Source organism: Dipodomys merriami, unplaced genomic scaffold (genome assembly GCF_024711535.1).
Source record: "Dipodomys merriami isolate MVZ:Mamm:240054 unplaced genomic scaffold, mDipMer1.0.p SCAF_86, whole genome shotgun sequence".
Classification (NCBI taxonomy): Eukaryota; Metazoa; Chordata; class Mammalia; order Rodentia; family Heteromyidae; genus Dipodomys; species Dipodomys merriami.
The window spans coordinates 1,428,874-1,456,570 of NW_027206468.1; the positions used below are offsets into that span (position 1 = coordinate 1,428,874).

The 27,697-nt window shown below is 37.8% G+C and overlaps 1 long non-coding RNA gene and 1 pseudogene across 1 annotated transcript; both read left to right on the plus strand.

The window, feature by feature from the left end:
- LOC138820314 (MTRF1L release factor glutamine methyltransferase-like) overlaps window positions 1–27,697 on the plus strand; it is a 401,152-nt pseudogene that overhangs the window by 218,045 nt on the left and 155,410 nt on the right.
- LOC138820318 (uncharacterized) lies at window positions 4,018–10,261 on the plus strand. Its single transcript, XR_011369832.1, has 3 exons — window positions 4,018–4,289; window positions 7,900–8,010; window positions 10,128–10,261. It is a non-coding gene; the product is annotated as an uncharacterized lncRNA (long non-coding RNA).

Here is a 27,697-nt window from a genome sequence, read left to right on the forward strand (position 1 = left end):
AATTCCTGCACTACCAAACGATTTATTTTGATGTGAGAAGCCTAAGGTGGCACAGGTTTTCCTGTCCTGTGAATGTCCTGGGTCTCATTGAGGATGGAGAATGCTATATTGGTAACTCTTAGCCATGGGAATAGGTTGTCATCCATGTCAGCACAGTTATATCTGTCACCCCATACACAATAAAATAGACAATACATCCATGAAAAAGACACAAAATAGAAAGAATAACTACACTGAATGCAAGATGCATACCACACATGTAAGTAAAGAAAAATCTTATGTTTTAAAAAGGTGGGCTTGTTATTTTGTCCAGTGCTGGGGCTTCAAATCAGGCCCTGCAACAGGCCTGACATTCTACTCTTCAAAGATGGTGAGCTTACCTTTCTTCCACAGTGCAACAGAATTACCCAGACCTGAGCTAAAAATCCCAGCACTGACAAAAGATTCATATTGATGTCAGAAACTAAAAATCCCAGCACTGACAAAAGATTCATACTGATGTCAGAAGCCAGTCGTTGTGACTTTTATCCTCTCCTGTGAAAGTCCTGGGTCACAAATATGATGGAGAATGCATGGACAACACTGTAACCTTGGTAACTGTTAGGTTTTTAAAAAGAGGTAGCCGAGTAAGAACAGCACCAGCACACACGTGGTATTCAGATAAGGGGTAGGTTTATTCAGTAGACCTGCTGGGACCAGGCAAGGTTGGCACTCCACGTGGCTGGAAAAGGCCTGGGAATGAGAGAAAGCTAGGAAGAGAGGAAAGAGAGAGAAAAGAGTAGAGAGAGGGGTAAGAACAGTAGCACTCACGTGGTATTCAGGTAAGAGGTAGACCTGCTGGGACCAGGCAAGGTTGGCACTCCATGTGGCTGGGAAAGAGAGAGAGCAAGAGAGCAAGAGAGCAAGAAAAGAGCAGCAAGAGCTAGAAAGAACAGAGAGAGAAAAAAGGGAGAGTCTGGGCCTGGGCTAGCCCTTATGTAGGGTATGGGTGGGGAAAGGTGTGGCCACATCAAATTCAGATGTGACCTCAGCGGATGCAGATGTGACCTCTTCCCAGTGTACCAGTTGCCTAGGTAACGCAGGTACTGGGTGGAGACTTTGCTGCGAGGAGGGTGGAGTCTGCTTGCCATCTAGGAGCGGACCTTACAGTAACGGGTTCTCATCCATGTCAGCACTGTCATAGCAGTCACCATACTTATTAAAATACACAATACCTCCATGAATTAGAGACAAAATAAGGAGAATAAATGCACTGAACCCAAGATGCTAACCAAACATATATGTCAATATAGATCCTTTGTTTAAATTATGAATTTCTGACTATAGTGGACCACCCTGGGGATCAATGTCAGATTCTGGGATTGGCCATACTCCTTAGTTGCTCACAGGTTCATATGATCACCTTGAATGATTGGCCAATTTGTTTTGCTCTGCCCTGAGTTCAGATACCAGCATTATCAACAAGTGGATCATGGAGTAAGGAGAGTGTGAAACTTTTTTTCCTTTTCTCTGAGAATCCTGGGGGTAAGGCATGAGAGAGAACATTTCTACAAATCTAGATGTTCTGTGATAGGTTGTCATCAATGTAATAAACACATTGAGTACATAAATGAATAAAACAGAAGATACAAGGAACAACCCCACCAAACATGTATGGACTGAACATCTATAGGTAAGTATAAATCCTATTTTTACAATATATAGAAATAGTATGATTTCCAGGTCTGGGTCTTGAATTCAGGACTAGTGAAAAGACCTGACTTTTTTATTTTCATGAAAGGTGATCTTCCCCTTTATGCACATTGCTGCAGATTTACCCAGAGCCTGAGTTACAATCCAAAGCCTGTAAGAATAAACTGTGTGAATTGCATGCCAGGGAGTTAATTTTTTTCTCAGCATGGGTCTTGAACTCAGGTCGTGGCAACACTGCCTCAGCTTTGATCACACTAGGATGGGGTGCAGCCACTGGACACACAGGTGCTTCTGGGATTCTACACCCCCACGTGTTGCAAGGAAAACAATGCACAGAAAAAATGTGGCCTTTTATGTTTTCTTCCTTTGCACAGTGACCCTACTGGGTCTGAATGACACTGTTGCAAAGGGTACTTCACCTTGCATTTCTGAAGGCTGGCAGACAATCAAGAAAGCCATAGGCCCACGTGGCAACATAGGCCCTCATTTCAAATCCCCATACTGACACCAACCAATGGCAGGAAGTACTAAGAAACTGGTTCCCATCCAAAGGCATAACACTGGAATTTTGTCAAAGTCACAGTTGAATGAGTTGATCGTGAATGATGATCCTATAAAATTAAACAGCATCATTTCAGAAGGCTGATTGATTTTATTTAATATTTATGAAGCATTAAAAAGAATATTATTACTTACAGGAACACAATAATTTCAGGACACTGAGTGCTTTCATTAATATTTTAAGGATGAAAACAATAACATTAATTACATGGACGCATAATAAATACCCAGGAATTGGTAGGAATATAGTCTATATAACTGAATAATGTATAAACATCTCTGGCACTCTATAAACACACACACACACACACACACACACACACACACACACACACACACACACATATGCCATCTACATGTCAATCTGTTCTTCTTTGATTAACCCCAGGGGTTCTCAGGTCCTGGGAACAACCTGCACCTTAATTTCCCCCAGGATGGCATGTTTGCACTCACCCATTCATGAATTTGGCCTTGTAGGCCATGAGTTCAGATGGCAGTACTCCCAAACAATGAATCGTGGAGTAAGAGGATGATGGTGACACATGGATTCCTTTACTGTGCATCTTCTGTGTGTCAGGTATGAAGTGGAATACATCTGTAGACCTATATCCTATGTAGTCAATGTTTTATGTGCTATAATAGTCAATACAATAAATGGTCAATACATGAATAAAACAAAAAATAAAATAACTACTCTGAATGCAATACGGTGTCAACATATGTATAAGAATATAAAACATATATGTAAATTGTACATGAATAGGGTGTTTTCTAGTGCTGGTGATCGTTTTCAAGCCTAAGGAACAAACTTGAATTTTTTGACTTTAAGGAAGCAAGCTTCCCCTTCCCACACAGTGCAACAGAGGTACCCAGACTATGAGTTCCAATCCCAGTCCTGGTAGAAAAAACTCACCTTTATAGTATTTGAGGCCCAATTCTTAGGTATTTCATTATGCCTCCATTTGATGAATGTGATTGCTTAAATGCTTAATAAAATATTAACTAAAATCAATCAGTGTCGTGTAATATAAGTGTGTATAATTTTATCCTAGAATCATTCAAGAACTGTTCATTCAATCATGACTTACATCACATTACATTGGTAATCATATGGATAGGAACAAGTTTCTTAGGATCTCCTACAATTTGGAGGTGGCACGACCAGGATTTGAATTGTGGGCTCCAGCTCCCACCACTTCAACCCGAGGATCGGGAACTCACCAGTCTGTCCAAGAACATCAACAAGGCCAATGATTAGGCAGGCACCAGTGGATCTCAGCAGTCCTTCTTGATACTTACAAGGCTGTGAATAGAGGATCATGGTCAAAGTCACCCTAAGCAGGAAAATCCTTGAGACCCCTGTCCAACTTCAGTGCCAACAAAGCCAGAAATCTTGTGGCTCTAGTGTAGAGGACCAGCCTTGAGCAAAAGCAGCTCATGAACTGTGCCCAGATCCTAAGTTCAAAGTCTGGGACTGGCAACAAACAGAACTATACAGCAATCTGTGTAGCCATCCAGTTAAAGCAGGTCACCCTCTTCTCTCCAACTGAATTGGACAGAATTTCCTGGGAAAAAGGCTGGGAGAACCACTGTCATCTTGACTCCGCCCATGCTGCTTGCTTCACAGGATTCTGGCCACACCCCCATTCTTTCATGCTTCTTTCTGACCAATGGGATACAAGAATGGTGGCCATGCCCACATTCCATGCTGCCAGGTAGCACTGGGATTCCCTCTGTTAGTTTACACCACTACCAGCAGTTCAGGAAGGTAGAAGGGGCTGAGTCCTGAGGAATAGACTCGAGGTGACTTTGGAGTTTAGTAGAAAATTGATGCTCGCACCCCACCTGGCCCCTCCCCTCCCTTCACGCAGTGCCAAGTTTCAAACCTCAATCAATGTCTAGCTGCCAGCCGGCCTAAATCCCAGACCGGGTCCCTGCCCCTAGTCTTCTGCTCTGGGCCCATGTGTCCACAATGCTGGCGCCATCGCTGCTGCCCCAATTGGAGCAGCTGCCAACAGCTTCTCCCAGCAGCACAGGTGAGTTTCTGTCCCAACAACAACATACCCTGGGTCAAACACCCCTCTGGGGGCACCATGTCCCCCCTGCTTGTTTCCTCTCCATGGCGCTGATGAGCCACCTTTCTGTCTTGAGGATTTCTGAGATAGAAACTACAAATATGCTCAGGCTGGGCTGGATCATGGTCCTCCTGTGAAAGGTATGTTCCACCAGGCCTGGTCCTCTGTAATTGGGATGGTAGACATGTGGTGTCATGCTCAGTCATCGGTTAACATGGATTATCCTAAACTCAGTCCATAGCAGCGGATTCTTGACCACACGTGAAGCTCTTTGTAGGGCCTCAACCATTGGACCTCAGTCTCCTCACAGGACAGTTGTGAGGAAACAAGGGATTTATACAGAGCGATCTCTGGAAAAGAGAGGGAATGGCCTTCAGATAAGGTTTTAGCAATTCTGTGAGCATATGACAGGAAGATACCAGAAAGGGCTCAGGTGGGGCCTGTTATTAATCATGCAACAGGTGTGGGATTATGAACCGAAACATGGCTCTCTTTCATTACTACCTTATCCCAATGAGGAAGGGGATCCTTCACTTTGTTCAGTTTTGCAGCTGGGGAATCTGAGGCAAAGAGAAGCCAGATGACCTACTTATGACCTCAAGTTCACAGGAAGCTCGGCCTGACTTCTCTACCATGCTCCCTAGGACAATGGGTGCTATTCAGTCCAGTTCTTGTGGTGGGAAGTCCACTTCTTTCAATCGTGGTTCTTGAACTCTAGGATTGGGCATTGTTCCCGAGCTCCTCAGCTCAAGGCTTGCGCTTTATCACTTGATCCCACAGTGTCACTTCCAGTTTTCTGGTGGTTCTTTGGAGATAAGATTCTCAAACACATTCCTCCAGGGCTGTCTATGAACCATGATCCTCATATCTCAGCATCCAGTGTAGTTAGGATTAGAGTTTTATGCCACTGGCACCTGATTTAAGTGTAATTCTGATTTTCTCTCTCTCTCCCTCCCTCTCTCCCTCTCTCCCTCTCTCCCTCTCTCCCTATCACCAACTCTCCCTCCCTCCCTCTCTTCCTCTCTCTCTCTCTCTCTCTCTCTCTCTCTCTCTCTCTCTCTCTCTCTCTCTCTCTCTCTCTCTCTCTCTCTCTCTCTCTCTCTCTCTCTTCTCTCTCTCACTGTAGCTCTCAGGAACGGGTAGAATGGGTGCTGTAGGAGGTGGGCCAATGTCCCCAGGTAGCTGGAACCCAAGATGGCCCACTCATTCTGGAGTTGGGCTGTGGGTAGGGAGCTGTCTCGTTCAGCATGTTGATAAATCTCCATGAGATCAACCCTCTGAGCCCTTGCAAGACTGTCAGGGTTATTCATTTTCCACCTAGCCTTACTGGATTTTTTATATTGTATTCTTTTCTACATTATTTTCTAGCACCTGGCCAATATTATGGTACATAGTTACAGAATGAAAATGTAATGTTAACTTAAGAAAGTCATTTAGGGATCTGGGAATGTGGCTTCATGATATGATGATTGCCTAGCATGCATGAAACCCTGAATTCAATTCCTCAGTACCACATAAACAGAAAAACACTGGAAATGGTGCTGTGCCTCAAGTGGTACAGTGATTGCCTTGAGCAAAAAAGGAAAAAAAAAACCCAAAGCAAAAAACATTTAATTAGTAAATGCAAAATAAAGAACCCCTACTTGGAATATGTAATTGCTCCTGCCATACTGACACCTGACAATAGTCCATAATTCATGTACTTTTTCTTATATTAGGATATTGTGTTGAAAAAAAGTTTTGTTCATTAGGTCAGAGCAATTAATGTCTTGAATGTGCTTAGATGTCAGGTGAAGATTAATTCTGGAAATTCAAAGATTCCAGGTTTTTGAATGGTCTCTGCTAATCACAATGAGAAGGGTAGTCTAAGTGAGATTTGGAAATCTTTTTGGTTATTCATGGCACCACAACGGCAGAGGCAAATTAACAGTTGTGACAGAAGAGAAGGAATAACTCCAGAGGTAATGAATAAATGATAGTTACTAACGTATACCAGAAACGTTTATAGAGAACCATTTTTGGTTATTGAACAAATAGTTATCAACTAGTCTTATTCCGCATTACCTTTAGCATTCTAAATCTCTTAGGCTACTTCTTAATCTCTGTGTAATACATGTATCTCCTTCTGTGCTGTTTTTTCTTACCTTAACTTCTTTGCTTTTTAAAAATCTCAGTCTTTCTATATTTCTCTATGAACATTTCCTGATACTAAATACACCTACACAGACGGCAGAGAATGCTAACTAAGGGTCCCATAGCTCATGAGTCATTAATGAAACAACATGGAAAAGGAGGACATATTTATTGTTACCTCAAATTTTCTGAAAAGCTGCAATGCCATCATTTGATTCAAATATCCATTATTTGTCTACATAGTATCATTCAGTGCACATAAATGCAAATATGAGCTGGGTGCTGGTGGATCACGCCTGGAATCCTAGCTATTCAGGAAACCAGAGAATTGTGGTTCAAAGCCAGCCTGGTCAGGAATGTCCATGAGACACTTATCTTCAATTAACCACCTGAAACCCAGAAGTGGTGCTGTAGCTTAAGCGGTAGAGCACTCAATTTGAGCTGAAGAGCTGTGGGAGTGCGCCCAGGATCAGAGTTCAAGCCCCACAACCAACAAAAAGTGCAAATATTACCTAAGTTTCCCCAAAAGAAAGGACAAGATCAATAAACTTCCCAAGCAGAAAAAATAATTTCAAAATGATTCAGTGCACCTACTTTTGCTGAGTTATTTAAGTTATGGCTTCTTTGCTAGACATATTGTCTTCCTTTAAAAATTGTCAAATACTAGCTTTACAATAAACTTCGTCTAATATTTTTTGTTTCAAAAGAGAAGTCTATACAGTTGATGTCACTTAGCTTTCTTACTATCTTAATTCAATGCCAAACCAGGCAGGAGAGTATGTCAAACTCTTATCGCAAATTGAACACCAAAAAACCAGAAGTGGAGTTTTGGCTCAAACAGTAGATTACTAGCTTTTGGGGTAGGTGGGCAGGAAAGACAACTGTTCAGGGACAGGATCCAGCCTCTGGGTTCAAGCCCCAGGACTAGCACAAACTAAACAAACAAGCAAATAAAAATCCCAGATTTTTCTTTGGGGCCCTCCTTAAAGGTGAACTGGTCAGAGTAGAGTCTTCTTTTGCTGATCATATTGACTGGATCCTGCTTTTTTGGAATCCTTGTTGCTCTGCAGAACTCAGAACCAGACCAAAGGAATTGATAACTGACTCCTGCATCAAGAGAATCATCTCAGGATTGAAATAGCCATCTATAAGATACTTTAAAACCTCTATGTCTTTGTTACTTTGCAGGAGAACACTTTTAAAACAATGTTATTTCCTTTTGTTTTATACTGGCCTTCAAATGGTACATTATTTCTTTTTGTAACACTATGAACTAGAAGTTTACAAAAAAAAATTATATGAGTAAAGAACACACTCAAAAGCCAGGGACAGAGTTTCCTTCAAGCCTTGGGATAACTTTCTTGTACAGTAAAAAGGAAAGCACAAGGTAACTTGAACTTTGTTTTTCCTCTATGTTCCATTCCTCTCCTGGGGTCAGTTTCCACATCCAGTAACAGTTACTTCCAGTAACAATCGATGGTGCTGCTTGAGGTATAGTGAATGTTTTCTGGCTTCACTGCTAGAAGACTAGAACACCTATGGACCTGAGGTAAAACGTATTTCAGAGAAAATTTAGTAAAGAGAAAATATGAAATTTATATTGCTTATAAATATATTATACATGAGTACATTGAGTTCAAACTTTGTAAGTTCTCTGTAAGTTAAGGCGAATTTTAAATAGGAAGAAGGTTTTCAGAACATTCTTTTTGTGACTGTACGTGCTGTTCATTATTTCCCAAGTGTGCATGAGCTAACAGTAAGGAAACAATAGCAATAATAGGAGAAAGAGAAGTTCTGTGTTTAAGTATAAGGGTTACATACAGTATAGAAGACTACAAATAAGCAACATTGAAACAATAAAGCCAAGTCCAGTATGTAGATTTATGAGAGTGATATACAGAAAGCAAGAACCCTATGTGGAACATGAAGTATGAGGCCACTCCCATTCTAAATCATGCTTGCTAATCATGCAACTTTGTAGAAAGTACAATGGAAGAATAATTCTGTTTTCAATGAAAGTCAGATATAAAAGCATGGATTTAATTGGAAAAATGTCCATCTTGTGAGAGCAGGGATTATGCTAGCAATAAACTGGTGTCTAAGATCTCATTTCTTTTTTTTTTCTTTACACACACACACAGACACACAGACACACAGACACAAACACACACACACACACACACACACACATATATATATATATATATATATATTTGTTGGCGGTGATCTTGGGACTTGAACTCTGGGCCTGCGAGCAGTCTCTCTGCTATTCAGCTCAAGCTAATGCTCTACCACTTGATCCACAGTGCCAATTCCAGTTTTCTTTTAGTTAATTTGAGAAAAGAGTCTCTGGGACTTTCCTACTGGGGCTGGTTTTGAACCTCAATCCTCATATCCCTCCATAACCCAGCTTACGATCACATTCCTAACAGTGTACACTCAAGATGTGTAATGTGTCTGTTCATCTATCTTTATAAGAATTCTTTAGTTAGGGCTGAAAGGTGTCTCAGAGGTACAGAGCTTGCCTCGCATGCATGAGGCCCTTGGTTCGATTCCTCAGTACCACTTAAGCAAAAAAGAAAAAAGCCAAAATTGGCGCTGTGACTCAAGTGGTAGAGGGCTAGCCGTGAGCTGAATTGCTGAGGGACAGAGCCCAGGACCAGAGTTCAGGCACCATGACCAGACACCCCACCAAAACAAAAAAAAAGAATTCTTGAGTTAAAAATATGGGCTACAGCTTAGACATTACTCTCACAAAAATGTTTGTCGTTTAAAAGTTGATACTCCTGGAGAAATAAAACCTAAGAATGTAAAGGAGTCTGGGAAGTTCTATTGGCATCCAGCCTGGGCAGAACACTCTTTGCAACAGTATATAAAATTAAGCAGTCAAAATCTGGATTGGAAGAATGGCTCAATTGATGGAATATCAGTCATGAGCAAGATTGCTTAATAAAAGCTTGAGGCTTTTGCATATATACATACAGACATACACATACACCCAGAGGCACTTATATATGCACACACAAATACACAAATGAAACAACTCTCAGAATGTGTAGAAAAGTTACAAAACAATAAATATATGTCCTGAACAAGACTAGAATCAAGTGATAATTTTTAATATTTGAAAGTCCTCAAATGAACTTCCTTCAAATAAGTTTGAGAATATTACATTGGTAGGGATCAGAGATAGTAAGAATCAATAATCATTATTAAAGGGATCAGATCCATGGAGGAATGAATCAGAGATCTGGCAGGTGCATTTGAAAATGTTCATATCCTGTATCAAATGTTAGAACATCTTTGAAAATAGTAGATAAAGTTTAAGCAGTCACTCTGGTGTATAATATCACTGGAGAAGTTCAGAATTGGTAGTCTATATCTAGATTAAATAAACCAAGAAACTATGGCAGGGCAATGTGATACAAGCTTAGAATTCTAGCACTGAGATTAAGACAGGAGATTAGAGAATGGAATTACATATTGATACCTTCCCTGGACCAAAGTGTATAATTTTAACTTAATAAAACAAAATAAACAAGAAAGGAATACATAGTTGGACATTTGGGCTAATTTTGTCATTATGTTTTGAGAAGTCAAATTTCCTGTTGAAATGCAACTCATACTTAATCCTCACTTGTGTTTTAAATTCTCTCTTCATTACAGAACACTCCTAGATGCAAAATGACTCATGATTCCCATCCAAAATTTGAAAAAATAAGTTATCATCATTCTGTTGTAACCCAAAGAAATGATGAAGAATTACACAAGCTTAAGCTTGGAAAAATAGCAAAGTTCGTCTAATGAAGGATTTTGAAGATCTTGCTAAATTAGAATTTAGATTTAAAATATTTTGGTTTTGTTTGTAATTTTATATTCTATAGGATTCTACAAAATTGTTTTTAATTAGAGGGTTTAATTGACATTCACAAATGATTTTGCATTCTATGTGCCTAGAATATTCTTTCAAAAACTTAGTTAATAGATAATTCCAACAGTTCATGTATGAAATGATAATGCGAATGTTGTAGACAGAGTTGCCAACAAATTGATGACATTAATTTATGAATTTAGAATAAGAGAAATTTTTGGAGTCTTTGGTATAACATGGTATGAAGAGTATAATCGTGTGACATCTTCTTTCTTCTACCTGTATGTAACACAGGAAGCAATTTCCTTAATTATTTGCTACTGTATACAGTGAGAAAAATGTTACATTTGGGGTTTGATTTTATTTTTGTTTTTGTTTTATTGGTTTGTCCTAGGGCTTTTACTCTGGGCCTGGACACTGTCTCTGAGCCTGTTTATGCTCAAGGCTCATGCCCTACCACTTCAACCTCAGTGCAACTTTCATCTGGCTTTTGCTGAGAAGTTTATTGGAGATAAGAATCTAGGGAATATTCTTGCCTGGGTGGGCTTTCAACTGTAATCTTCCAATCTTAGCATCCAGAATTTATATGATAGCTAAAAATTATAAATATAAGTAATATTTGCAAATGTTCTGATCTCAAAAATACCAGTGGGGGGAAAATGATGCAACCCACTTTATTGTGGTGTTCTTACCAGAACATGAATCGCATCACATTAGCAGAGTTGTATTTTTTCACAATAGAGATAAGCTATTTATCATATGAATTAAGGGAAGTTTGAGATGCACCCTAAAAGTTGGAGAATTTTGGGCTAGGATGACTCTATATCATAAATATTGGTATTGGTGGTCATAAAAATAATAGCTTATTGTGATAAACAATTGCTTACTCTTGAAGAATTAATTATTACCGATGCTACATAGTTTTATCCTCTACCAGAACATGGTTATTTTTCTGTTGTCTCTCAATCTGTAACACCCCATTGGAAAATGCATCTATTGTAAAATTACATAACATGCAAGCCGGTATTGTTTTGAATCTCTCAGGTATGGAATCTTCAGAATTTGAAAATGAGTAATTACTAGTCATTGGAATGTTGACGAACACATATATTCTGTCTTCTTAACAACTTATTTACTTTTACAAGTTATTTGTTTCCATAGAATTAAACTGTTTTCACTTTTAGTATGAGAAAGTACTATATTTATTCTTTTTTCAAAATATTGGTAAGTATATTGTGAAAATATTGTCTAGTTGGATAGCATTCAAGTTGATGGTCCTCTGATTAAAAAGGGGTAATTAATTCAAATTAGACACCAAAAGTATGGAATTTTAAAAAGTTACTACATAAAGAGTACTATGTACTTTACCAATACAGTGAAATTTTATTTCATGCAGCTTATTTTTTAAATTTAATTTTATTGTCAAAGTGATGTACAGTGTGGTTACAGTAACTTTAAGGTAGTGAATACATAACTTTTCAAACTTGTTACCCCTTCCCTCATTTTCTTCACAGTTTTCCTTGACCCCAGTACCCCTCACAAGTTGTAATGTACATTTCCAACATATTGTCTTGTGAGTATTGCTATTGCATTGGTTTGCCTTTGTCCTTTGTCTCACCATTTTGTTGTTCCTCGTCCCTTCCTTAATTAAGGTAAATATATACACAATACACAGGCTACCAAAATCAAATACAGCAGGGAAAAAAGCATAGGGGATAACCCCAAAAGAAAATGGAAATCACATAGTACATTAAAAACAACAATCGCAAATAATACTCTCTGTTTCCATATCTTGGAGTTCATTTTTCTTATCATCAGATTATAAGGCTATATATATGCATAACAAAGCCACTGGAAAATAGTAGTTTCATGGACACTATATCATGAAAACAACATGTTAACTGTTTTTGATATTAAAGGTGGAGTTAGGATTGATGAACTTGTGGTTCTAATAAAGGAATTTCAAAAGAGTTTTAAAATTATGACAGGTTTGGCTGGGAAGGTGGCTCAGTGGTAAGAGCGCTTGCCTTGCATGCCTGAGGCCCTGGGTTCAATTCCTCAGCACCACATAAGCAAAAAGAAAAAAAAAGCCGGAAGTGGTGCTGTGGATCAGGTGGTAGAGCGCTAGCCTTGAGCTGAAGAGCTGAGCTACAGCGCCCAGGCCGAGTTCAGGCCCCACGACTGCACACCCCCCAAAACTGACAGGTAAATTTTAATTTGTTCAAACTTTTTAACAACTTAGCCTATTAGGAAAATTTAAAATTTCTTGGGAAAATAGGCTTTCATGCAAAATAATCAATGGAGACTTAACTGAGAGGGAGCAAAGTGGGTGAAGATGGCTCATGTTCATACTAAACAAACAAACCTCAGAACCCTTGGTATAAGTCCTGTAGGTTCCCTTGAGAATTGTCCTTACCCAGGAAATCTACTCACTGTGTGAAACAAGGTTGTAGTGGAATTTAAATTCAACGTTCTTAAAAAAAAATCAAAATTTGTGTATTGACTTTAATTACCAAATAGTAATTCTCTGAAAAAGATAATTTGGGTCAAAATATTTAGGGAAAAAGTGCACTCAAAAATGTTTGTAATACGTTCTACAATGTCTTTGCATGTGAAGCACTGAACTACAGAAAAAAACCTGATTGGATACTTGAAACCAATGATTTCACATTTCTTAGTAGCTCAAAAATATAATATCCTTATTAACGAGATAGTGAAGACTTCTCTTATTACATAAGCCCAAAAGTTTTGGGATCAGAAAAGAATTGAGCAAATTGAAAAGTCAAGAAAACGTGTTCTTAGAAGCCCTAGCTAAGCATATTGGCTTCAGCAGTGGAGGGAGGCCAAACTTTTTGATATATTGTCTTAATATTTTTGCTACCTAAAGTGATTTTACAGAGCCTATTTAGCTCACTACAATTTAGAATGGATTGAATGAAGACATGAAAATAAATTCAACATCCAAATAAAAGAGTTTTAAAAGAGAAACCATGAAGAGGTAGCAGTGGGGAAGGACTTATAGTGCTTCACCTTCACTAGACTTGAAGCCAAGAATCTGTGATTAGTTGGAAATCACGCAAGAGCTAAGAGAAGGACAGAGACATAGGACATAGGAGCATTGTCATTTTGTAACAGACACTGTCATAAAAGGTATGGATGATTTAACTCTATTCTTTTCCATACATCCTTCTGAGCAAATGCAAGACCAAGAGAAAGATAATCTATTGAAATAATTTTTGAAAGAATAACTTCACTGGTCCTGATATGGTATCTAAAGAGATTCTTAAGAGAGAAGATAAAAGTGAAGTATTCTTCGGTTTCTTCTAAGCATTTTGTTAGCAAAGTATATCTTTGAGGTTAGAAGTGATTGAACCAAAAAGTGGTGGAGTACCCATGTTTTTTTTTAATTTTTATTTTATTTGTGAACATACTGTACAAAGGGGTTACAATTACATGGGCAAGATAATGCATACATTTCTTACCAAGCATTGCAGCCTCCTCCTTCGTTTACCCTTTACCTCCCTTCCCAGCCTCCCACTCACCCCCCACCCAATCCTTCCTCCCATCCCTCCACCCCCACCGACATTGTAAAGCTCATTTTTGACATGACAATTTGTACTTCTCATTGTTGCAACAGGTCCACCTGAATCCTTAAACGACTTGTTTTTCCCCATCTCCTCCACAAGTTACACTGACAGAGGGACATACAAAGCAACAAAGAAATAATCTTATAAATGCATTAGAAACACATGCATGAAACAAAAAAAAACATTAAAATACCTATCTAAGGATTCATTTTCCTAACATCACATTATCTGAATTTTTCCGCTTGACTCATACATATACTAGATATTGCAAATAAGGGAAACCATGGGACCTGTGTTACTTTGTTCCTGGCTTACTTCACTTACTATAATTTTTTCCAAGTTTTTCCATTTCCTAACAAATGGGGCAATGTCATTCTTTCTGATAGAGGCATAGAATTCCATTGTGTATATATACCACATTTTCTTGATCCATTCATCTACTGAAGGGCATCTGGGTTGGTTCCATATCTTAGCTATGGTAAAAAATGCTGCAATATACATAGTTGTGCTGGTAGCTTTAGTGTGGTCTTGTTTGTCAACATTTGGGTAAATGCCCAAAAGTGGGATTGCTGGGTCATAGGGGAGCTCTATGTGAAGTCTTTTGAGGAACCTCCATACTTCTTTCCAAAGTGGTTGAGCAAGTTTACATTCCCACCAACAGTGAAGTAAGGTTCCCTTCTGTTCATATCCCCTCCAGCATCTGCTGTTGTTAGAGTTCTTGATTTTTGCCATTCTAACTGGAGTGAGGTGGTATCTCAATGTTGCTTTGATTTGCATTTCTTTTATGGCTAAGGATGTTGAGCATTTCTAAATGTGTCTATTGGCCATCCTTCTTTCTTCTTCAGAGAAGTTTCTCTTTAAGTCTTTAGCCCACTTATTTATTGGGCAGTTGTTTCTTTGAGGATTTGTTGTTGGGGGATTTAATATTTTGAGTTCCAAGTATATTTTAGATATGAGACCCTTGTAAATTGTATGGCTAGTGAATATCTACTCCCAATCCGTGGGCTTTCTAGTGATCTGGCTAGCTATGTCCTTGGCCAGGCAGAAGCTCTGCAATTTCATGCAATCCCATTTGTCCAACCTTTTTTTGATTTTTTTTGTGTTTCTGGGTCTCTATTAAGATAATTTCGGCCTGTGCCAAGGACACCTAGGGTTTCTCCTATTCCATCCTGTAATATTTTCAGAGTGTCTACTTTGACTCTGAGGTCTTTAATCAATTTGGAGTTGATTCTGTTGCAGGGTGATAAATAAGGATCTAGCTTTAGTTTTCTACAAGTAGTGGATGAATTTTGCCAGCACCATTTACTGAAGAGGCTTTCTTTCTTCCATTCTATTTTTCAGCTCCCTTATCGAAAATTAGATGGCTATGGGACTGTAGGTTCGTTCCTGTGTTTTCAATTCTATTCCGTTGGTCATCTTTTACGTTTTACTTCATCTTTCACTATTTGGATTCCTTTTAAATTTGCATCTTGTCTTAATGTCCCAGCTAGCATTCTAATACTAAGTAGTTGAAGAGGAGTGGAGAGAGCAGACATCCTTATCTCTTTCCTGAATTAATAAGAAATGCCTTTAACTTTTCACCTTTAAGTATAATGCTGGCTGTAGTTTCATCAATTCTTAGAAGAAAGAAGAGCACTGGAGCAATATCAGTTCCAAATTTCAAACTATACTAAAAAGCCACAATAATAAGAAGAGCTTGGTACTGGCACAAGAAGAGTTCTGAGGACCAATGAATAGGACTGAAGACTCAAAAATAAACACACTGACATATTGCAACCTAATCTTTGACAAGGGAGCTAAAAAAATAGAACGGAAGAAAAACAGCCTTTTCAGTAAATGGTGCTGGTAAAATTGGTTATACACCTGTAGAAAACGAAAGCTAGATCCATATACATATTTATGTATCATATATATCATGCAGGGTGATATATATATATATATATATATATATATATATATTAATAGAGAACCACAAACAAAACAAATCAAAGAGAGGTTGGACAAATGGGATTGCATGAAACAGCAGAGCTTCTGCAAGGTAAAGTTCATAGACAGCAAGATCAATAAAAAGCCCACTTAGTGGGAGAAGTTCTTCATGAGTCATAAAGCAGACAAAGTCTTATATAGAAAATATACTTAGGACTCAAAATCATAAATACCCCAACAACACATCCTCAAAGGAACAACTGTCCAATATCTAAATTGGCTGAAGACTTAAAGAGAGACTTCTTTGAAGATGAAATAAAAAATGTCCATTAGACACCTGAAGAAGTATATATATATAGTATATATATATATATATATATATATATATATACATATATACATATATATATATATATATATATATATATATCTGTAATTTGGAGAGAGGAAGGGATATAGCAGAATGCTTAAATGGGGATTCAGGTTGACCATTGTGACAATGAGATATACAGGACACTGTGCAGAAAATGAATTTACAATCTCAGGCAGGGGTCGAGGAGGGAGGAGTTGGAGATGTGGGGAAGGAAAGGATGGTAGGAGAAAAACAACGGAGGAGGTAACAATGCTGTATACGAAATGTACTCATTACCTAGTCCTGTAACTCTGAGCCCTCTGTACAGTATTTTTACAATAAAAATATATTAAAAAAATCTCTGCCTGCTGTAGATTTCCAGTGCTTCCCTCGGAATTGCATTTTCTGCCTATTCTGGCTGTGGTTAGGTCCACCTGCACAATGGATCAGTAGTCTTCAAGGCATCTTGGTCTTCCAGTGGGACTTGGATTATCCAGTGGTGGTTGGAACCAGGCCAAGGACAGGACAAAATCACTTCCAGGACATGCCTTCGTCATTACGCAGGCAACTAGGATTGCAAGCAGAATTTCTCTGAATTTGACTCCAGCAATCTATCAGTGAACCAAAAGGCAAGTCCACCAAACACCTCACTCTTCCCCCCCCATTTCCTCCTTTCTCCTTCCCTGGGAAAGTAGAAAATAATTTTGCATGTTTTGACACACACACAAAATACCCACCATCTCCCCTGGTAAACTTGGTTTCAAGTCACTGAGTCATGTCAACGGATAATGCTGCATTCATTATTCTGGACAACATCTTCAGGTTGTTTGATGCCTTAATTTGTTGTTGTTGTTGTTGATGTTGTTGGTAGGGGTGCCTGAACTCTGGGTCTGGGTGCTGTCTCTGAGCTGTTCAGCTAAAGGCTAGCGCACAACCACTTTAGCCACAGTGCCACTTCTAGTTTTTTCTGCTTATATGGTGCTGAAGAATTGAACCTAAGACTTCATGCATGCAATACAATGACTCTACCACTGAGTCTTCTTCCAGCCCTAATGATTTAATTCTTTAAAATTTATTTTTGTCAGTTATGGGCCTTGAACTCAGGGCTTGGGTATTAACATATCCCAGAGTTCTTTAGCTCAAGGGGAGCCCACTCCAAATTGAGCTACAGTGCCACTTCCTGTTTGGAGATAACTGACTCACAGACTTTCATGCCAGGATTTGCTTTGAACAGATGAATTTTTAAATTATATTTCTCCTAGGTGTTTATTGGAACATTACAGTGTTTCTGGAATTTAAAGTTTTCTGTAAACCTTTGTCTTCAAGTAATGCTACAGCATTAAATATTACATTTCGAAGCTATCCTTTAGCACATCCATTTTGAAATTATTATCTTAAGATGAAATTCTAATTCTTTGTAGTCACAAAGCATTAAAGTCCAAATGGGAAATATGCTAATTTCAGCAGCCTTAGCTCTCCTTCCTCTTTTTTTCTCTCCAGTATCTTTTCTTGTTTTGGAACAAGTGTCATGGACTGTCCAACCAAGCAAAAGGAAGATTATTCCATTAATTTAATAGAAAAGGAATCCAGCCTACCTGCATCTCAAGGGAACTTTGAGTATAATGTTAATCTAATAGTGGATTTTCAGTCATTTTGATAATTTTTTGTTTAACCACTCATTAAAGAGGTTCCAAAAGGCTAGATTCAAAAATCATGTTCTGCTTTCTAAGAATGTTTAATAAGCTAGCAATTCAACAAAGATTACATGGTGAAGAATTTCTCTTTTATCATAGCCCTTGCCACTGATCCCTTCCCTTCAAACTTGTAGCTTTGTTCAGTTTTCTTGTTCCAGCATTCATTTTGGGATTTGCTTCAGTAATATCCTTGTAGGATTTGACAATGAAATCCCATTTATTGTTAGAGAGCTCAATTCATATTGCCAAAGGCAGACTCATGAGCAGTTCATAAAGCATAAACTATTGAGAATCATTAACATGGTCATATGCAAATATTCCATAAATTAATATAAGTACCACATAAATGTGCATCTTCATATACTTTTTAAAATGCAAAGTAGTTACATATATATGTCATAAAATAATTCAGATCACTGGTAGAAGAGATTAAGCTAAAATTTTTATTTATATCATCCCCAATATTTTGTGAAATTTTCTTTTTTCATTAACATTCACCTTAGGACCTGCTTTTCCTAGCAACAAGTTATAAGTTGATATACTTAGATATTAGTCCCCTCTGAGTAACGTCTTTTCTTTCCACCACTAGTTAGTCCCTCATGTTAAATACCTGAGGAATAACGTCCCATTGTGCCTGCAAGAGAAGTACCCAAGTCGACTGTCTGTACCTACTCTTGCTTTGCTTTGTTTGTGAATGTTGTAGCAGAGACAGGGGTGTCAGAGATCAGGTGGCTGGAACCATGGTGTTAAGAATTATGGGTAGCAAAATGAGTAGGAGAGAATAGGATACCAGGGAAAGGGTAATTGTGACTGTAATTGCTGAGTTGTATTGTCAGTAAATTGGGTAGCAGCAACAGCTTTGCAGGGGTTGGGGTAGCTAATACATGTATCCAGAACAATTTAGCAGTGACAAGGAAGGACAGACAAAATGAAAGATAAAAGTTGTGAGGCATTGTGGGAATTCTTTGTCTACCCATTCTAAAAACATAGAAGAGGGTATATTAAACTAAAACTACAAAAGAAAATTTAAGTTCTTGGTGCTAACAAATCTGTCCAGGTGTTATTACATTAAATAGAGAATTCAAAATGGTTTTTCTTCATGAATACAGAGATCAAAGATATTATAATTCTTATTTCAAAATGCAAATTAAAGGGGAAAATTAGTCAAGAGGTAAAATTCATATTGAATGTTAATATTTAAGAAGAAAAGAAGATCCTAGATGTCGGACTAAAGACAAAGCAATATTAGAGCATTATATGTTCAATAATAAGAAACTTTAATTGAAAAATTGAGCTAGAATGTTCACATCAGGAAAAGGCAAGCAATCAGAGTCCACCACCAACAAAGAAACATCATAATGTATATCTCAGAAAAAGGAACCAAGTTCCTTATCCTTGATGTCAATGATACACATAACACCCTTACAAACACACACACACACACACACACACACACACACACACACACAAATTATGCAACAGCTCAAGCTACTCACATCCATTCAACATGAATCAAAGATCTTCTTGTAATACTTGAAACTTTAAATTTTGAAGTCTTACTCTGAAAACATTACAGGAAGGAATAGGAGAAACCCTAGGTCTCCTTGGCACAGGCCGAAATTTTCTTAACAGAAACCCAGAAATACAAAAAATCAAAGACAAATGGGACAAATTGGATTTCATGAAATTGCAGAGCTTCTGCATGGCAAAGGACATAGCTAGCAAGATCACTAGAAAGCCTATGGATTGGGAGAAGATATGCACTAGTCATTCAACGGATAAGGGTCTCATATCTAAAATATACCTGGAACTCAAAAAATTAAATCCCTCAACAACAAATCTTCAGAGAAACAACTGCCCCTTAAATAAGTGGGCTAAAGACTTGAGAAACTTCTCTGAAGGGGAAAGAAGGATGGCCAGTAAACACATGAAGTAATACTCAACCTCTCTAGCCATAAAAGAATTACAAATAAAAACAACATTGAGGTACCACCTCACCCAATTAGAATGGCTATACTCAAGTACTCTAATAACAACTGATGCTGGAGGGGATGTAGTCAGAAGGGAACCTTACTGCATTGTTGGTGGGAGTGTAAACTTGTTCAAACACTTTGGAAAGCAGTATGTAGGTTCATCAAAAGACTCCACATAGAGCTCCCCTATGACCCAGCAATATCACTGTTGGGCATTTACCCACATGATCACAAACAAGATCATAGTAAACCTATCAGCACACCTATGCTTATTGTAGAATTATTTACCATACCTATGATATGGAACCAACCAAGATGCCCCTCAGTAGATGAATGGATCAAGAAAATGTGGTATATATACACAATGGAATTCTATGCCTCCATCAGAAAGAATGACATTGCCCCATTTGTTAGGAAATGGAAAGACTTGGAAAAATTATATTAAGTGAAGTAAGCCAGACCCAAAGAAACATAGGTCCCATGGCTTCCCTCATTTGCAATAACTAGTATATGTCTGAGGCAAGCAAAAAATTCACATAAATGGATGCTAGGGAAATGAACCCCAGGATAAGTATTCAATTTTTTTTTATTTAATGCAGTTGTTTCTAACATATTTTTAAGATGATTTCTATATTGCTTTTTATGTCTCTCCCCGTGCTTTCACTGTATTTGATGTTGGTACAATTTGTGTAGGGGAAGGGCATAAACAAATCGTTTAACTACGGGTACAGGTGGACACATTGCAACAATGAGATATACAAGTCATTATGTTGAAAAAATGAACTTTACAACTTTGGTGGAGGGAGGAGGGGTTTGGCCATCTACTTTCCAGCTGATCTATAGGTGTAGAAGCAAAATGTAATACAAAGCAATACAAACCAGTTCTTACTATAAATAATTTTTCTCTGAACATCTTAAAAATCAATTCTGACAACATGCAATAAAAAAATCCCTAAGTTTAAAGCATTCTTCTTGACAAATTGAAGAAATACTGAGAACATGTATTTTAAGAATAATTTCAGAGAGCTTGAACTCAGGGCCTGGGTTCTGTCTCTGATATTTATTACTAAAGACTAGTGCTGCCACTTTGAGCCACAGTGCCACAGTAAAGTCTCACCAATTTTCCTCTCCATACTGGCTTTGAACTATGATCTAGATGTTTCAGCTCTCTGCATAACTAGGATTATAGGCATGAGCCCTTGCACCTGGCTAGAATAATTGCTTACCTGAGACACAGGCCAGTTAGTATTAAATGTCATTCATGTTTAACTTTGTAAAATAAAGTTAACTGAAATGCCTTCCACTAGAAATAAGGAATTAAATGTGTAGGTGGGTTACAAATTTCTTACCAAAAGATACATATTTTCCTTGCTTTGTTTTTCTTCCAAAATTGTTTGCTTTCCAGAATCATACCTTATCTTTCCTTGCTGGTTTCTTTAGTTTATTTCATACATGCCCACAGCTCCTTCAACTATCAATTCTTATGTGAAGACCTTGCAAATATCTATTTTCAGTCCAAACTCCTTGTATGCACCTCTCCTCCATATATTCAACTAACATAAAAACTTGTGTAACAGTAATCATCTCTTATCATTACTGGATATTAAAGTGTAAGTAAAATTTAAGAAAATAAAGAATAACATAACTAAATATAACATGATTTTAATAGTAATGCTAAACATAAATGCAACGTCGATTATTTTCCGGAGCAATTTAATAAAAACCTCAAGGTAAAGAAATCACAAAATGTCATGTCAAAACCAGCTTTACAAAGTCGGTGGAGGGGGAGAGGGGGTATAATTGGGTGGGGGGAGGGGGGAGGCTGGGAAGGGAGGTGAAGGGTAAACAAAGGAGGAGGCTGCAATGCTTGGTAAGAAATGTATCCATTATCCTGCCAATGTAATTGTAGGCCCTCTGTACAGTATGTTCTCAAATAAAATAAAATAATATTAAAAAATAAAAATAAAAAAATAAAAATAAATCAACTTTTTTGAGGGCTGATATTATGGTTTAAACTTAGGACCTTACCTTGTCACTTAGGCTTTTTCCCTCAAAGTTGGTGCTCTGTATTTGAATGACAGCTCCCCTTCCAACTTTATTTGGGGGATTATATACAGATAAGAATCTCATGTAATAAAAACATTTGTGTCCCTATCTTGGGGTTCCTTTCACATAACATCCTCTTATACGGTACCATGTACAAGTTACTCCAAGTAAGATTAACCATGGGACCTTAATCACTTAATATAATTGTTTCTGCGTCTTTCCATTTCCTAGCAAATGGGGCGATGCCATTTTCTCTGATTGGAAGCATAGAATTCCAGTGTGTGTGTGTGTGTGTGTGTGTGTGTGTGTGTGTGTGTGTGTGTGTGTGTGTGTGTGTGTATCACATTTTCTTGATCCATTAATCTACTGAGGGGCATCTGGGTTGGTTCCATATCTTAGCTATGGTAAATAATGCTGCAATAAACATAGTTGTACCGGTAGCTTAGTATGGTCTTGTTTGTGGTGATCATTTGTGTAAATGCCCACAAATGGGGACTGCTGGATCATAGGGTGGCTCTAAGTGAGGTCTTAGAAAACTTTATATCAAGTGAAGTAAGCCAAAACCAAAGAAACATTGGTCCTATGGTTTCCCTTATTTGCAATAATTATTATATGTCTGGGACAAGCATAAAAGTTCAAAAGCTATCTCCATATGACCAGATAAGATGCTGTTAAGCAAAATGAACCCCAAGATAGGATTTACAATCTACCATGTGTTTTTTTTATGTTCCTCCCCCATGGTTTAACCTTTGTTTTCACTGTATTTAGTGTCGGTGCCCTGCATCTTGTATACACCCTTCTCTAGCTTCGGGAGGGGAAGGGACAAAACAAAATAGATAAATAGTGATACAGGCTGACGCATTGTAACAATGAGATGCACAAGACACTATGTTGAAAAAGTATATTTACAATATAGGTGGGGAAGAGGGGAAGGGAGTAGAGGGGAGTGTATTTGTGGAGGTGGGAGGGAAGGGGAGGGGAAAAACAAAGGAGGAGGTAACAATGCTTGATAGAAAATGTACTCATTAACTTGCTCATGTAACTATAACCCCTCTACACAGCATTTTTACAATGAAAACCTCTTTTAAAAGATAGAAGGTGTGCTGGGCATCGTTGGCTCATGCCTGTAATCCTAGCTACTCAGGATGCTGAGATCTGAGGATCACGGTTCAAAGACAGTTCGAGAAAAAGTCCGTGAGACTCTTATCTCCAATAAAACCACTATAAAACCGATGCTGGTGCTGTGAGTCAAGCGGTAGAGCACTCTACTTGAGCTGAAGAGTGCAGGGACAATGCTTGTGTCCAGATTTCAAGCCCCACGACCAACACACACACACACACACACAAAACAGAACTTGTCATGTACACCAAGTATAGTAGCCCCATCTGTAATCCCAGCTGATTGGGAAGCAGAAATGACAAGGATCTTTGTCTCAGGCCAGGCCAAAGTAATAACTGCCAAGACAGCCATCTCAACAAATGTGCTGGCCATTGTAGTTCACATCTTTAATCCTAGCTAATTGTGTGGGAGACAAAAGAAGCAATCTAAGATCATTCAGTCAATCTGAGATCAAACCTGGGCAAAAAGTTCAAGACCTCAAGTAAATAAAATGGACCAGAAGTATGGCAAAAGTAATTGAACTGCTTGTTGCTATACAACTAAAGTCCTATCTAACAAGCAGAGAACACCTGAATAGAACCCTAGTAATACTCCTCTCTTCCACCAAAAAGCCTAAATAACTTTGTCCTATTTGAACATCTAATTTCAAGGCCACTGACAGATCAGAGATGGTGATATTATCTTAAAAATTGGGTATTCAAAAGAGACAAAGTTCTTTAGGTTTTGAAAAAGTTGAAAAGGTAGGAAAATGCATGTGATGTTTGTTAACTCCATAATTCTTGAAAACATAAAATATACTCAAGTATTTAATATATATCCATATGTGTGCATATATCCATGTATGTATATATATATATATGTGTGTATATATATAATCATATATATGTGTACATACATATATATGTATGGTTCATCTCTTTTCTGTGTAGCAAATGGTTCAAATGAATCTGTACAATCACTACTCAAAGGCATGAATAGACAAAGAGAATGAGCAGAGAACTCATACTAAGGAATCTATGGTTAGCCCATAACCTGAAAATCTTTTACATCAGTTTGCATGTGTTAGTTACTGCAGTACAGGGACAATACGATGGCAATGAGATACCAGGCAGATGAAATGAGAAATGAGAGATACAAATGGTACAATATTCTTCTGATGGGTAAGTAGAATTTCCAGTGTGTTTATGTGTGTGTGTGTGTGTGTGTGTGTGTGTGTGTGTGTGTGTGTGTGTGTGTGTGTGTGTGTGTGTGTGTGTGTGTGAGTGTGTGTGGGGGGGAGTTGGTGGGTGGGTGTATTACATTTACTTGGTTCATTTCTCTCTTGAGGAGTATTTGGGCTGATTCTGTAAGCATGGTTGTGCTGAAAACGTTACTATATCCTGGTTTGTAATCTTTTGGGTAAATGCCCAGGAGTAGAATTGCTGGATCATATGGAAGTGGGTAGTCAATAGAGGAGTGAATTGGGAAAAGGTAGAAGATTGAATAGGAGAAAAGGTGTAAAATGCAGAGAGGAATCCAGTAAATATCCTACAAAATTAAGAAGAGTGAAGGAAGAGGTGTATAGGGGAGGGATGGATGAGAATGTTGAAAGGGTTGACATTGATCAAAGTATATTGTACGCATAAACTGTTTTGTTTAATGATAACTGCTTTGCTACTTAATAATTAAAAAATCATGTCCCTACAATGTTATGCAATTAGAAGCAAAGCAGGAGAATCTGCTCAGATAATCTCGAGGGTCAATAAATCTTTTTGATTAGGATAAGTTTTAGAACAACACTGATGATACTTATCATCTGAAGAAAATTTAATGATTTCCAGCTATTTAAAATAATCATTTTTGAAGATATGGCTCAAGTGGCAGAGTGCTACTTAGTGAGCAAAGCTGTCAGATAATGAATTCAAGTCTCAATCTCGAACACAAGTAAAAACAATAAGTATAATTTGGGCACTTTCCTGGGCATTAGTAGTACCTTATATCAGAAGGCAGAGATCTGGGGATCTCAGTTCAATGTCAGCTTAGATTGGAATGTCTGTGAAACTCTCATCTCCAATTCACTGTCAAAGAAAGCTGGAAGTGGAATCATGAGTTAAGTGGTAGAATGCTAGCCTACAGCAAAAAGCTCAGGGGCAGAAGCCAAGCCTTGAGTTCAAGCCTTAGAATAGTGCATATATATACACAAAGAAAGTAAGTCACTCAATTTCTCAACCTTCCATTTCCCTAATCCTAACTCTAATCTTGGACAAAACCCTAAGAGTCACCTTGATGATAATAGTAACCCAATCCTAAAATTAATGGAAAACACTCGAGTTTAGACACATTCTAACAGATACTCATTGTCTTTGAAATGATTTGCAGTTTGTTCCAAATCCTACAAATTCCCTGACTTGGACCCTGAAATAGTTCCCTATTATGAATCATTAACCTCAAATCTTCATATCATGAAAAGTATCACAGTTTCCACTGATCTTAACGTTTACTGAACTCCTATATCTCCAAAAAGGAGTTAAAGGTTCATTTAAAATATACTTCAATACGTAACACTAACTATATATAAATCTTACTAGAAACCTAAATCTAAATTTAACCCAATTCAACCTTAACAAGTAAAACTCTGTAGTTTTTGTTAAATCTCAAACTTATTTTACTTGAAAATATTAGCAGAAAACTCAGTTTTACCATAGAGCTTACCCTTCCCTAAGCCTAAGTCTACCGTGAACTAGAACAGTAACCCTAACCCTAGAACTAATAGACTTTGGATTCTAAAAGCTATACAAATATATTATTATTTATTCATCTTAACTTTGATTCAACTCATCTTTCTAAAAATAGTTTGTAGTTTTACTCAGTATCTTGCCATTTTTTTAATTTAATTTAATTTTATTTGTGAACATACTGTACAGAGGAGTTACAATTACATGGACAGGATAATGTGTACATTTCTTACCAAGCATTGCAGCTTCCTCCTTTGTTTACCCTTCACATCCCTTCCCAACCTCCCCCTTCCCCCCAATCCCAATCCTTCTCCTTCTTCCCCCTTTCCCTCCCCCCCACCTGCACCGACCTTGTAAAGCTCGATTTGGACATGACAACTTGTACTTCTCATTGTTGCAACAGGTCCACCTGTATCCTTAAACAACTGGTTTTTCTCCATCTCCTCCACAAGTTATACTGACATCAAATATAGTGAAAGCAGCCATTATACTGTGGGGGAGGGACATACAAAGCAACAAAGAGATAATCTTATAAATGCGTTAGAAACACATGCATGAAAAAAAACATTAAAATACATATCTAAGGGTTCATTTTCCTGACATCACTTTATCTGACCTTTTCCGCTTGACTCACACATCTACTAGGTATTACAAATAAGGGAAACCATGGGACCTATGTTTCTTTGGGCCTGGCTTATTTCACTTAATATAATTTTTTCCAAGTTTTTCCATTTCCTAACAAATGGGGCAATGTCATTCTTTCTGATGGAGGCATAGAATTCCATTGTGTATATATACCACATTTTCTTGATCCATTCATCTACTTAGGGGCATCTGGGTTGGTTCCATATCTTAGCTTTGGTAAATAATGCTGCAATAAACATAGTTGTGCTGGTTGCTTTAGTGTGGTCTTGTTTGTCAACATTTGGGTAAATGCCCAAAAGTGGGATTGCTGGGTCATAGGGGAGTTCTATGTGAAGTCAAATATTACATGGCTATAAGTCTGTAGGTTCATTTCTGGGTTTCCAATTCTATTCCATTGGTCCTGAGGTCTGTTCTTATGCCAATACCAAGCTGTTTTGATTACTATGGCTTTATAGTAGAGTTTGAAATTTGATATTGATATTCCTCCAGCAGTGTTCTTTCCGTTGAGGAGCGTTTTTGCTATTCGGGGTCTTTTATTGTTCCATATGAATTTTTGGATTGCCTCTTATACTTCCTTGAAGAATGAGGTTGGAATTTTGATAGGTATTGCGTTGAATTTGTAGATAGCCTTGGGAAGTATTGCCATTTTCACAATGTTTATCTTTCCAATCCAGGAGCATGGGAGGTTTTGCCATATTTTAAGTTCTGTGTTGATATCCTTTTTTAAGATTTTAAAGTTTTCATCATACAGGTCCTTCACTTCTATAGTTAAGTTAATTCCTAGGTATTTTATTTTTTGTGGGGCTATCACGAATGGAGTTGCTTTCCTAATTTCAGCCACACTTTTCTCATTGTTGGCATACAGAAAAGCCATTGATTTTTGGGGGTTAATTTTATACCCTGCTACTTTGCCAAAGTTTTGAATGACCTTGAGTAATTTGGGAGTGGAGATTGTGGGATTCTTTAAATATAAGATCATGTCATCTGCAAAGAGGGAGAGTTTTTTTTCTTCTTTCCCTATTTGGATCCCCTTTATATCTGCATCTTTTCTTATTGCTGTAGATAAGCATTCTAATACTAGATTGAAGAGAAGTCGAGAGAGTGGGCATCCTTGTCTTGTTCCTGAGTTAAGAGGAAATGGCTTTAGTTTTTCAACATTGAGTATAATTCTGGCTGTAGGTTTGTCATATAAAACCTTTATTGTATTGAGGAATGTTCTGTGGATTCCTAATTTTTCCAAAACCTTCATCATAAAGGGGTATTGGATCTTGTCGAATGCTTTTTCTGCATCTATTGAGATAACCATGT